The sequence below is a fragment of the Esox lucius genome, chromosome 13 (genome assembly GCF_011004845.1).
Source record: "Esox lucius isolate fEsoLuc1 chromosome 13, fEsoLuc1.pri, whole genome shotgun sequence".
Lineage (NCBI taxonomy): Eukaryota > Metazoa > Chordata > Actinopteri > Esociformes > Esocidae > Esox > Esox lucius.
This window is the reverse complement of record NC_047581.1, coordinates 25742247-25753478: the sequence shown is the minus strand read 5'-3', so window position 1 is coordinate 25753478 and position 11232 is coordinate 25742247.

Here is an 11232-nt window from a genome sequence, read left to right as displayed (position 1 = left end):
TATATAACTACAGGTGTGATATAACTAGGGGGTTTGTCGATTTTGTTAGGCCAATTTATATGACAAAAAAGCAGAGCAACATTTAAACTTACCTGTTCCCATCCTAGTCACCACTGAATCTATCTTTTGACAGTCAGTTTGTAATCTCTGACACTTAGCAGTCTATTCTCCTGAACCTACTAAATGTCCACTATATTTAAAGGAGAACATTTTAAATTTGTCTCCCTAGAGTCTACAAGGAGAACAGCAGAAACATTGCATTTACAACTCAAAAACCTTATCAGCCAACTATACAAAAACAATCTAACTGCAGCCTTTGGTTTGAAATGACTGCTTTTACAGCCTATCCTTTCTGTGGTACCAGGTCAACGATAACCACGCAAACAATTATTTTTGTAGAGCTACATGTCTGGGGTAGTGGCAAAAGACAGACATAGCTTCCTAAGTTTAGCAGTTAGGAGTGAGCAAGATAACAGCTAACTGGCTTGGAAATTTAGCCAACATGTTTTGGATTTCCCATTTTTCTAGCCTATCCAATTTTACTTGTTCAGGCTAATGGTGTAATGTTAGTTAGCTACAGTGATATAGTGGTAAACAAAAACAGGTGGGTAAAGTATAAAGTTCTCTGGATCATTTTCATATGACAAATCATACATCAATACAATCAAAAATGTATTACATTTTTAAACAGTACCAATTAAATGCATTTAATGGTAGTCTACTAAAACGGACAGCCTAGAGTAGGTAATTAATAAAGTTATTAAACCAAAAAAATAAAAAACACACATTCCACCCAAAAATATAAATGTTCCCACTTCAACAGATTAGATAAAAATAGTAAGGCCTATATTACCAACAAAACATGAATTAACACTAGTAAAAAACCAACCTCTATCCTCTCTGCACCACTGTGCTCTTTTTCTTCCGCGACTGTTTCTTTATCTCTGTGTGAAGGAATGTTTAAAATTATAATTTAATACGCCCCCTCAAGTCAGAATTCCAACTTGGAAAGTGGGTGTAACCCATAAAAAACAAGGACGTAGTAACAGTGATGTCACCCATAGGTGCCAGTTTGGAAGCAATTTTTTTTGCCGTCACTCGGACTAACTTCCGGATAACCAAAAATGGGCAAAGGTGGGACGTGGGCGCAGCTGAGGTGCCTGGTTGCTGAAACAACGCCTACTTGCGCGACATAAAAAAGGCTACTCTGCGTTGCTAGCCGGCGGTTGTTACCGTAACGTTACCAGCTTACACTTGAAGCAAGTTAACCTGAAACTACACAACAAAACTGAAATGTCCCTTGATTATAACGTTACTTGAATGGAGTTGGATGTTCGTATATATCTCTAATAAATCTGGGCGTATATTCATCACAACTCACAAAAAAAAATAGATTTTGTAAATAAAACCATTATCTGTAAATATGTAAACATGTTTCAAAAATATAAATAAAAATTGTGAATATGTAAAAACATATTTCACAAATAAAACACAAATCTGTAAAACATTTACAAATGTTGTTTAACATTTAAAAGTGTTGACTTACATTTACAAATCTGCACCTACCTAGATTGAGATCCATGTGTACTTGGCTACTGAGCAATACCGTATGCTTTTCCTGACAACTTGAAATTAATTCTGGGATATCAGATGCGTTCTCGCTGAACAAGTCACCAACCCATGCATCCTGGATAAAAGAGGCGGGATCAAGTACACATCCAGGAATTTTAGGCGTTCTTGGTAACCTCCGTTCTTTGGATTGGGCCATGAAAGATGATGTCAAACGAGTTCACAAGAACGGACAAAAACGCGGATTGATAAACGGCCTATGAGTTGGGAAGGTAAAATCTGAAAGGTGCGCGGGTGTGAGATTAACTCACTGTAACAAAGACGTTTGAATACGAGGAGAGTCGTGCAGTAACATCGTGAACATCCGCACACAAATACGTTTTACCCGTGCAAACGTAACCTGTGATTATAGGGCCACCAGCGATGGATTTTCAAAAAGTTAATAAAAGAAATAAACTGTGATCATACATCTGCACTCTTGGCTTAAAGTCAATGTCGTCAGCAGCCAATGATCACCAATGGATGCAATATTCTGAGATGCAAAGCAAGCAGAATCACATGGCCTATCTGTCTGGACGCATCTAATGCAAATCATCATCCTTCGGGGCAGAGTTCTTCTCAACACACCCTTTTTCCTTAAATATCGTGATTCATTCCATATTGTGTTTTATCGTGAAGGCAGCCCCATGTTACAGCTATTTAACAAATTGTTGCCTAATCAAAAACATTTCCTGTCTGATTTGTTCAGTGCAGCTCTTTGCTGTGTAAACTAGCGCCTCATCAGTCACTAAACTAAACTGGTATAGGCGCCTCCACTTTGGTGCCCTTGGTGATCATAGCAAGCAATCGTGTGAAAAAGCTTGTAAACCCCTGTTAGCCACACCCATACACTCACCTAAACGATTATTAGGAACACCATACTAATACTGTGTTTGACCCCCTTTCGCCTTCAGAACTGCCTTAATTTTATGTGGCATTGATTCAACAAGGTGCTGAAAGCATTCTCTAGAAATGTTGGCCCATATTGATAGGATAGCATCTTGCAGTTGAAGAAGATTTGTAGGATGCACATCCAGGGCACGAAGCTCCCGTTCCACCACATCCCAAAGATGCTCTATTGGGTTGAGATCCGGTGACTATAGGGGCCATTTCAGTACAGTGAACTCATTGTCATGTTTAAGAAACCAATTTGAAATGATTCGAGCTTTGTGACATGGTGCATTATCCTGCTGGAAGTAGCCATCAGAGGATGTGTACATGGTGGTCATAAAGGGATGGACATGGTCAGAAACAATGCTCAGATAGGCCATGGCATTTAAACGATGCCCAATTGGCACTAAGGGGCCTAAAGTGTGCCAAGAAAACATCCCCCACACCATTACACCACCACCACCAGCCTGCACAGTTGTAACAAGGCATGATGGATCCATGTTCTCATTCTGTTCACGCCACATTCTGACTCTACCATCTGAATGTCTCAACAGAAATCGAGACTCATCAGACCAGGCAACATTCTTTCAGTCTTCAACTGTCCAATTTTGGTGAGCTCGTGCAAATTGTAGCCTCTTTTTCCTATTTGTAGTGGAGATGAGTGGTACCCGGTGGGGTCTTCTGCTGTTGTAGCCCATCCGCCTCAAGGTTGTGCGTGTTGTGGCTTCACAAATACTTTGCTGCATACCTCGGTTGTAACGAGTGGTTATTTCAGTCAAAGTTGCTCTTCTATCAGCTTGAATCAGTCGGCCCATTCTCCTCTGACTTCTAGCATCAACAAGGCATTTTTGCCCACAGGACTGCCGCATACTGGATGTTTTTCCCTTTTCACACCATTCTTTGTAAACCCTAGAAATGGTTGTGCATGAAAATCCCAGTAACTGAGCAGATTGTGATAAATACTCAGACCGGCCCGTCTGGCACCAACAACCATGCCACACTCAAAATTGCTTAAATCACCTTTCTTTCCAATTCTGACATTCAGTTTGGAGTTCAGGAGATTGTCTTGACCCGGACCACACCCCTAAATGCATTGAAGCAACTGCCATGTGATTGGTTGATTTGATTATTGCATTAATGAGAAATTGAACAGGTGTTCCTAATAATCCTTTAGGTGAGTGTATATTAACCACTGTGGTTGAAAATGTTTTCAAAATCTGGGTATAGGCTAAAGGGGAAATTACGTTATTTATTGTTATACATGGACAATAGAAAATACATTTTCTCAGGTACAAATGTATCTTTTTTTTTGTCTTTTGAGGAAACGTGTTTCAAGTGGTCAAATTTTGTGGCACTGCTGTGTGACTTAATTTTGTATATGCTGCTGGACTATGCACTCTTGTTGAAGTTTCATTAGGCAGAAACTGCTGTTTTTTGTTGTCCCTTTGTTTCATTAGTAAATGGTAGGTTACTTTTTAAATGTAATCCGTTACAATACAAGTTACCTGTCCACATAATCAGTAAGATAACTTTGGGATTACTTAAACTCAGTAATCGGATGACTTAAATTTAAAATTTACTTTAAGATTATTTTCATTAAATCATTAGAAGACAAATAGGAATATAACCAATTGAACACCTTTTGCGGGATCAATCAATGTTACTTTTTACATAGCCGGTCAAAAACAGAATTAGCATTTTACCATATGGGTTATGTACAGTGCCTTTGGAGAGGGTTTCTAAACCATTATTTACTACTTCAATGTAATTGGGCTGCATCTCTACATTATACACTAAAGGTCTGTCAGATATTCAGTCATTCCAATTTATCCAATAAGCCTTCATCTTCTTGAATCTGTATTTATCTAAACATAACCCAAAATCTAAGGATGTGTTATCCCATTTGTGTTTTGTTCATGTTTTTATGTTGCTTCAAAACACTGTTAAAAAATTAATGGCATTTTCTCAAAAAGTGTATTGAAATTAGGCTATTGTATATAAAAATCAAGTTATCCGTGGGTCGGCTAATATAATCATGGGCATACTGTCACGGTCGTGGGATGGAAAGGACACAGGCACAGAGTAGAGGTAGGGAAGGTAATCCATGTTTAATCAAAAAAAGAAAGAAGGACTCCAACAAACAAAAAGGCAGCAACCAGTGACGTGGGTCTTCCTTACACAGGATACACAAAACCAAAATGAACCACGCCTTGGGGCCTACAAACTAAACTTAAATAGGGTCCCCAATTGGAGGCAATAACTAACACCTGCCTCCAATTGGGGAAACCAAAAAAAGGAGTAGAGGTGGCTAAAGGCCACCTCCTGTCCTGTCCTGGCTATGCCCCGAGCCCAGCGCAGAGATGGCTAGGGGCACAGCCAGGACGTGACAGTACCCCCCCCAAAGGCGCGGGCTCCCGACCGCAAGACCGGGACGACCACACCCGGATCGGCGGAGGCTCAGCGCCCGGAGCCGCCGGCACAGGCCGGGGAGGCGGAGCCGCAGGGACAGGCCGGGGAGGCAGAGGGTCAGGAGACGGGAGAGCCGGCGGAGGGACAGGAGCCGGCAGGAGAGCCGGCGGGGGGTCGACAGCCGGCGGAGGAGCAGGAGCCGGGGGAGCCGGCGGAGGGTCGACAGCCGGCGGAGGAGCAGGAGCCGGCGGAGGGTCGACAGCCGGCGGAGGAGCAGGAGCCGGGGGAGCCGGTGGAGGAATAGGAGACGGGGAAACCGGCGGAGGGTCAGGAGCCGGCGGAAGAGCCGGCGGAGGAGCAGGAGCCGGCGGAGGAGCAGGAGACGGGGGAGCCGGCGGGGGAATAGGAGCCGGTGGAGGAGCAGGAGCCGGGGGAGCCGGCGGAGGGTCCGGAGCCGGCGGAAGAGCCGGCGGAGGAGTAGGAGCCGGGGGAGCCGGTGGAGGGTCGACAGCCGGCGGAGGAGCAGGAGCCGGGGGAGCCGGTGGAGGAATAGGAGACGGGGAAACCGGCGGAGGGTCAGGAGCCGGCGGAAGAGCCGGCGGAGGAGCAGGAGCCGGCGGAGGAGCAGGAGACGGGGGAGCCGGCGGGGTAATAGGAGCCGGTGGAGGAGCAGGAGCCGGCGGAGGAATAGGAGCCGGGGGAGCCGGCGGAGGAATAGGAGACAGGGGAGCCGGTGGAGGAACAGGAGACGGGGGAGCCGGCGGGGGATTAGGAGCCGGTGGAGGAGCAGGAGCCGGGGGAGCCGGCGGAGGGTCAGAACCCTGTGGGAGAGCCGGCGAAGCAGCCGGAGACGGGGAAGCCGGCGGAGGGTCAGGGAGAGCCGGCGGAGGGACAGGGAGAGCCGGGACAGGCGAGGGCGCCGCTGATGCCGGGACAGGCGAGGGCGCCGCTGAGGCCGGGACAGGCGAGGGCGCTGCTGAGGCCGGGACAGGCGAGGGCGCCGTGGGACGATGCGGGGGCTCCTGGGCAGGTGAAGGCGCTGCGGGACAAGGCGGCCAGTCAACCGCGGGCTCGGGCGGCCAGTCAACCGCTGGCTCGGGCGGCGGCAGCCAGTCATCCACGGCCCCGGGCGGCGGCGGCCAGTCATCCGCTGGCTCGGGCGGCGGCGGCCAGTCATCCCCGGGCCCGGGCGGCGGCGGCCAGTCATCCGCGGGCCCGGGCGGCGGCGGCCAGTCATCCGCGGGCCCGAGCGGCGGCGGCCAGTCATCCGCGGGCCCGGGCGGCGGCCAGTCCACGGCGGGTCCTGGTGGCGGCGAAAACAGGGCAGCGGGAGGAGCTGGCGGCTGAGGCCACTGGGCAGCGGGTGGAGCTGGCGGCTGAGGCCACTGGGCAGTGGGAGGATCTGGCGGCTGAGGCCACTGGGCAGCGGGTGGAGCTGGCGGCTGAGGCCACTGGGCAGCGGGAGGAGCTGGCGGCTGCGGCCACTGGGCAGCGGGAGGAGCTGGCGGCTGCGGCCACTGGGCAGCGGGAGGAGCTGGCGGCTGAGGCCACTGGGCAGCGGGAGGAGCTGGCGGCTGCGGCCACTGGGCAGCGGGAGGAGCTGGCGGCTGAGGCCACTGGGCAGCGGGAGGAGCTGGCGGCTGAGGCCACTGGGCAGCGGGAGGACCTGGCGGCTGCGGCCACTGGGCAGCGGGAGGAGCTGGCGGCTGAGGCCACTGGGCAGCGGGAGGACCTGGCGGCTGCGTCCACTGGGCAGCGGGAGGAGCTGGCGGCTGCGGCCACTGGGCAGCGGGAGGAGCTGGCGGCTGCGGCCACTGGGCAGCGGGAGGAGCTGGCGGCTGCGGCCACTGGGCAGCGGGAGGAGCTGGCGGCTGCGGCCACTGGGCAGCGGGGGGCGCTGGCTGCGGCTCCCGGGCAGCAGGGGGCGCTGGCGGCGCTGGCTGCGGCTCCCAGGCAGCGGGGGGCGCTGGCTGCGGCTCCCAAGCAGCAGGGGGTGCTGGAGGCGCTGGCTGCGGCTCCCAGGCAGCTGGAGGCGCTGGCTGCGGCTCCCGGGCAGCAGGGGGCGCTGGCGGCGCTGGCTGCGGCTCCCAGGCAGCGGGGGGCGCTGGCTGCGGCTCCCGGGCAGCAGGGGGCGCTGGCGGCGCTGGCTGCGGCTCCCGGGCAGCGGGGGGCGCTGGCTGCGAGAACCGGTACGGCGGGTCCCGATAGCCCCACCAGTCCTCACATCTCCCTACCTCAATATGTTCTGTCATATTTAGGACCACTGATAGTAATCCATTCCATAACTGACGGAGGCTCATTGTTGAGTTTATGTCCTCCAGCTTGTTACTGTTTAATGTATACTGTTTTGTCTCAAGCTTACTTAGACACACTGGCTTTATATCAATCTGAGAAACTGTGCAAAATAAACCATGGCAGCGGGTTTAAAGCCATTGCACTTGTGTTTATAAGGGACAGGCTATTCCAATAGTAAGGAATAGAATAGTGTGCCATACTCCTAATCAAAGTCAATCTCAGTGAGAACAATGTTGTCTTCTGTTGATACATTATTGTAAGCTACTGAGTCAATGGCTAAACTCTATCCTCAATGTTATAAAAAATTATAAAAAAATATTTGAGTGCTCATTGCAACTTCATTGGATGACCATAGTCTGACGTCCCTGTTAAAATAAAATACCCATTACATTCAACATAGCAAGGAAAGATCTGCAACCAACTGAGGACCAGTCCATACCAGTAAAGTTTTGCGTTGTACATAGCTATTTACCTGGTAAGCACAGTATTTATATAATGTACTGTAGCTTGCGCTATTTGAGATTTGATACACTTACAGCAGTGCTACATCTGTATGCATGCGAGTGCCACCTCATCTGTAACCGCTTCCCCTGTGGCTACCTACAGTAATCTTCCAATAGACAAAGCCTTCAGGCAGCCCAGCTATCACACACTCACTGCTGGTTTGTTTATGGATTTTCGGCATGTACCCTTGAAGAAATGAATGTTGATCCCCGCAGGATGCAACACATTACAAGACACTCAATAATTTTGATGTGAAAGTGACAGTGAATTTGTCCCAAATGGCTCGATCTTCACTATGTAGTGCTCTATGTTTGACTTGAGTCCCATGGAAGAAATATGCAGGGAATAGGTTGCCGAAATTGGAACGGTGACATTTTGGCTTGAGTTTTTTAGCTACCTAGACTTACATTCAATTCATAGCGTGCATAAAATAAATAAATATAAAGACATACAATCAGTCAATCATAACATCATCAAAGATGTGCACATTTTATACCCTCCAGGATATGATAAGAAACCAACTCTCATGCCTGGCTCAATAAAGGGTATTATACTGCAGCACTCTTAAAAGAATAAGCAGCAAGTGACAATAATAACTTTAATGATTTTTTTATGAAAAGTAGTTCATGTAACCTGAATGTAAACCCAATGTACTGTGTTATGATAGCACTGAGAAAATCTAGAAGTGGTTCTTTAATCTGAATATGGGTGTTTTTAAGAGTCTTTTAAAACCAGTGAACATAAAAGACAGCATCAAAATACAGAAAAAATATTTTAGGTATAACAGTCACACAATCAAATGCTTCAGAAATGAAAAGGTTTATTGCCTAAATACTGATTGATGATATAGGCCTATTTATGTATTCCACCTTTTTATGCTTTCATTAAACAGGAGCAGACAGAGGAGAGAAAATTGAATTTTCTTTTAATTGGAATTTCTTTGGAATACATTTCTTTGGAATGTCTCATACTCAACCACACAGGCATGCTGAACATAATGACTTTGGGGAACATTTAAATTTCCTCTATGTTGCTCTATGAAGTTAAAAAAAACACAACAATAGCTAGATGCTAAGAGGAAGATCTTCATTGGAGATCAGAGGACATCCCAGGACATGTCTGTCGCACACCAACCTTTATACAATATTGCAAACTGAAAAGTTGAATTATCATTTCCCACTGTGCCGACAATTTATGGACTCACAGCATTCCTAATTAATATCATCGTTTTTACTTAAAGGACTATTACATTGTTGTTTTTTTTAACATTTGTCAGTAAAGGTAATGAATGCAAATTGTGATATTTATATTTATAATAAAATCTATTGTACTTATCCCTGGCTGTCCTTAAAAAAAGTAAGTAAAATGTGTAGGCTTTAAGATAGATGTTTCTGAATAATTCTAAAATATCAAATGGTACATTAGTGGAAATGAATCATACGTATGTGCCTTAAAACATTATTATTAGGATCATTGGAAGTCTATTTTTAAAAGATGTGCACAAAGTAATCTTTGTCTGTGATATACTGTGACTTCAGGTTGTTTGTTATGGTTAGCCGCTAGCTAGCCTTTACACTATAAAGTTACCATAGCAACCTAAGCACCTTTCGCCATAAGAGGCCTAACTTAGGTATATTCAAGACCCTGTGAGTAACCATTTGGCAAACTCATATTGCGACCCTACTCTCGCGCCAGGACCAAGTGACTGAGGGGGCAGAAAATAATGGCAATATTTCTATAGAGTATTTAAAACGTAAAGTGTGGGGGGCAGATAATTCAACTGAGGGGGCTAAGCCCCCTCTTGCCCCCTTGTGGCGCCGGGCCTGACCCTACATACCAGGAAATCCTAGGGTTTCCTGAGTGGTGAAGAAATCTCCGGCTAACCAACAAATAGCAAGCTCTCTGTGTTCCTCCGCTGCACTGGACTGTCCTACTGTTTGGAACCCCCCCCCCCCCCCCCCCCACACACACACACACACACATTACAGATCGACGAATATTGCATCGTACTGTCATTTCTTCTGATGCAATTTGCACAGGCCTGCACCAATATATTTCAGAGCTCCGATTGAGATTATTTCTTTAATAGGGGTACTCTGGGTTTAATTTTTATAATTTATTTGCTCCGAGTGCGCTTTTAAGTGAAAGGAATTTCATAAAAACAATAAGTTACTGTACGTTAGTTATTGATTAGTCGCCATACTGTTAGTTATCCTGTTTGAATCGTACAGTTATGTGATTCATTATATTAGATGATACGTTGTCCAATCATTTTAATACCAGTCCTCAAATGACATTTTCTCTTGTGTATATATTCTGATGTTTGTTCGATTAAAGTAAAGGGTAATTATCTAGACCCCAGGCCACCCCTTATTTATCCCTTACCACCAGAAATCCCCCTGGTTAGGAGTAAAGGGGTGTTACATATGTAATGAGTGATCATGTCACAAGACGCAGGCCTCCTTACTGTTAAAATAAACTCCAGCTGTTTGTCTAGTATTTCTAAACTGGAGAAGCTGGAGAAAGGGCTTTAACTCATAGCAGGGCTGCTCAATCCTGGTCCTGGAGATCTACCCTACAGGTAGTTTTTTTTCTCCAGCACCAGTTGTGACTAACTTGACTTAGCTTTCATCCAGCTCATTATTAGAATCAGGTGTGCAAATTTAGGGTTGGAGAGAACCTACAGGGTGGTAGCTCTCCAGAAACAGGATTGAGCAGCCCTGTCATATAGCTACATTTCTGTGAATTGATCTGCCGATGCGTGTGAGAGATGCCATGTCAGTCTCAGCCATTAAGGCTCTATTCAGTAGGGGCTAAGATTAAGTGTAGTCAGGAGTTTGAACGTGAATGTTTGGCTCCCCTCTATCCACTGGGATACCTTTTCTCCAATCCTGTAACCGGGACTGAGTCACAGGCTTTCTCAAATGCCCCATGCTGTCATAGGAGAGTGCATCACATCATGTCAGCCTTTTTGCCACACTGGACCTAAATGGGTTGGGTCTTGTTTTTGTCCAGCTTAGTGCTGCATTTTGGTATGTGATGTGGGCTATACCAAACCATGTCTCAGGGTAGTTGTCCTTTCGCTGGTCTAGAACAGGGGTGTCAAACTCAATCCACAAATAACCTTGTACCTGCTGATTTGGGTTTTTCCTTTTAATCTGAGCTATCTGCGATCCAAAAATGTAAGACACTGCCCTCCATGGAATGGGTTTCATACCTGTGGTCTAAAACTTCTGTTGACAAAGAGGAGTTATGGGGAAATAATTGTTGCAAAAAGCATGCATGCCTTTAATGTCCAAGGCAGCTAATTTTATGCTGTCTCTTATTTCAAAAGTATTCTACTACGTGCTCTGGCGCTTTTCTACAAGGATTATTAATCAGACATTAAGATCATGTCAATCATTGGAAATTTCTTTAATTGTGATTAAACTAGATTCTCTTATCAATGTTAATAAATAAAGCTATGCCCTCTCAAAAGTGGATAGCTGTTTTTGTATTCTTTATAAAAGGATTCAAAATGATTTA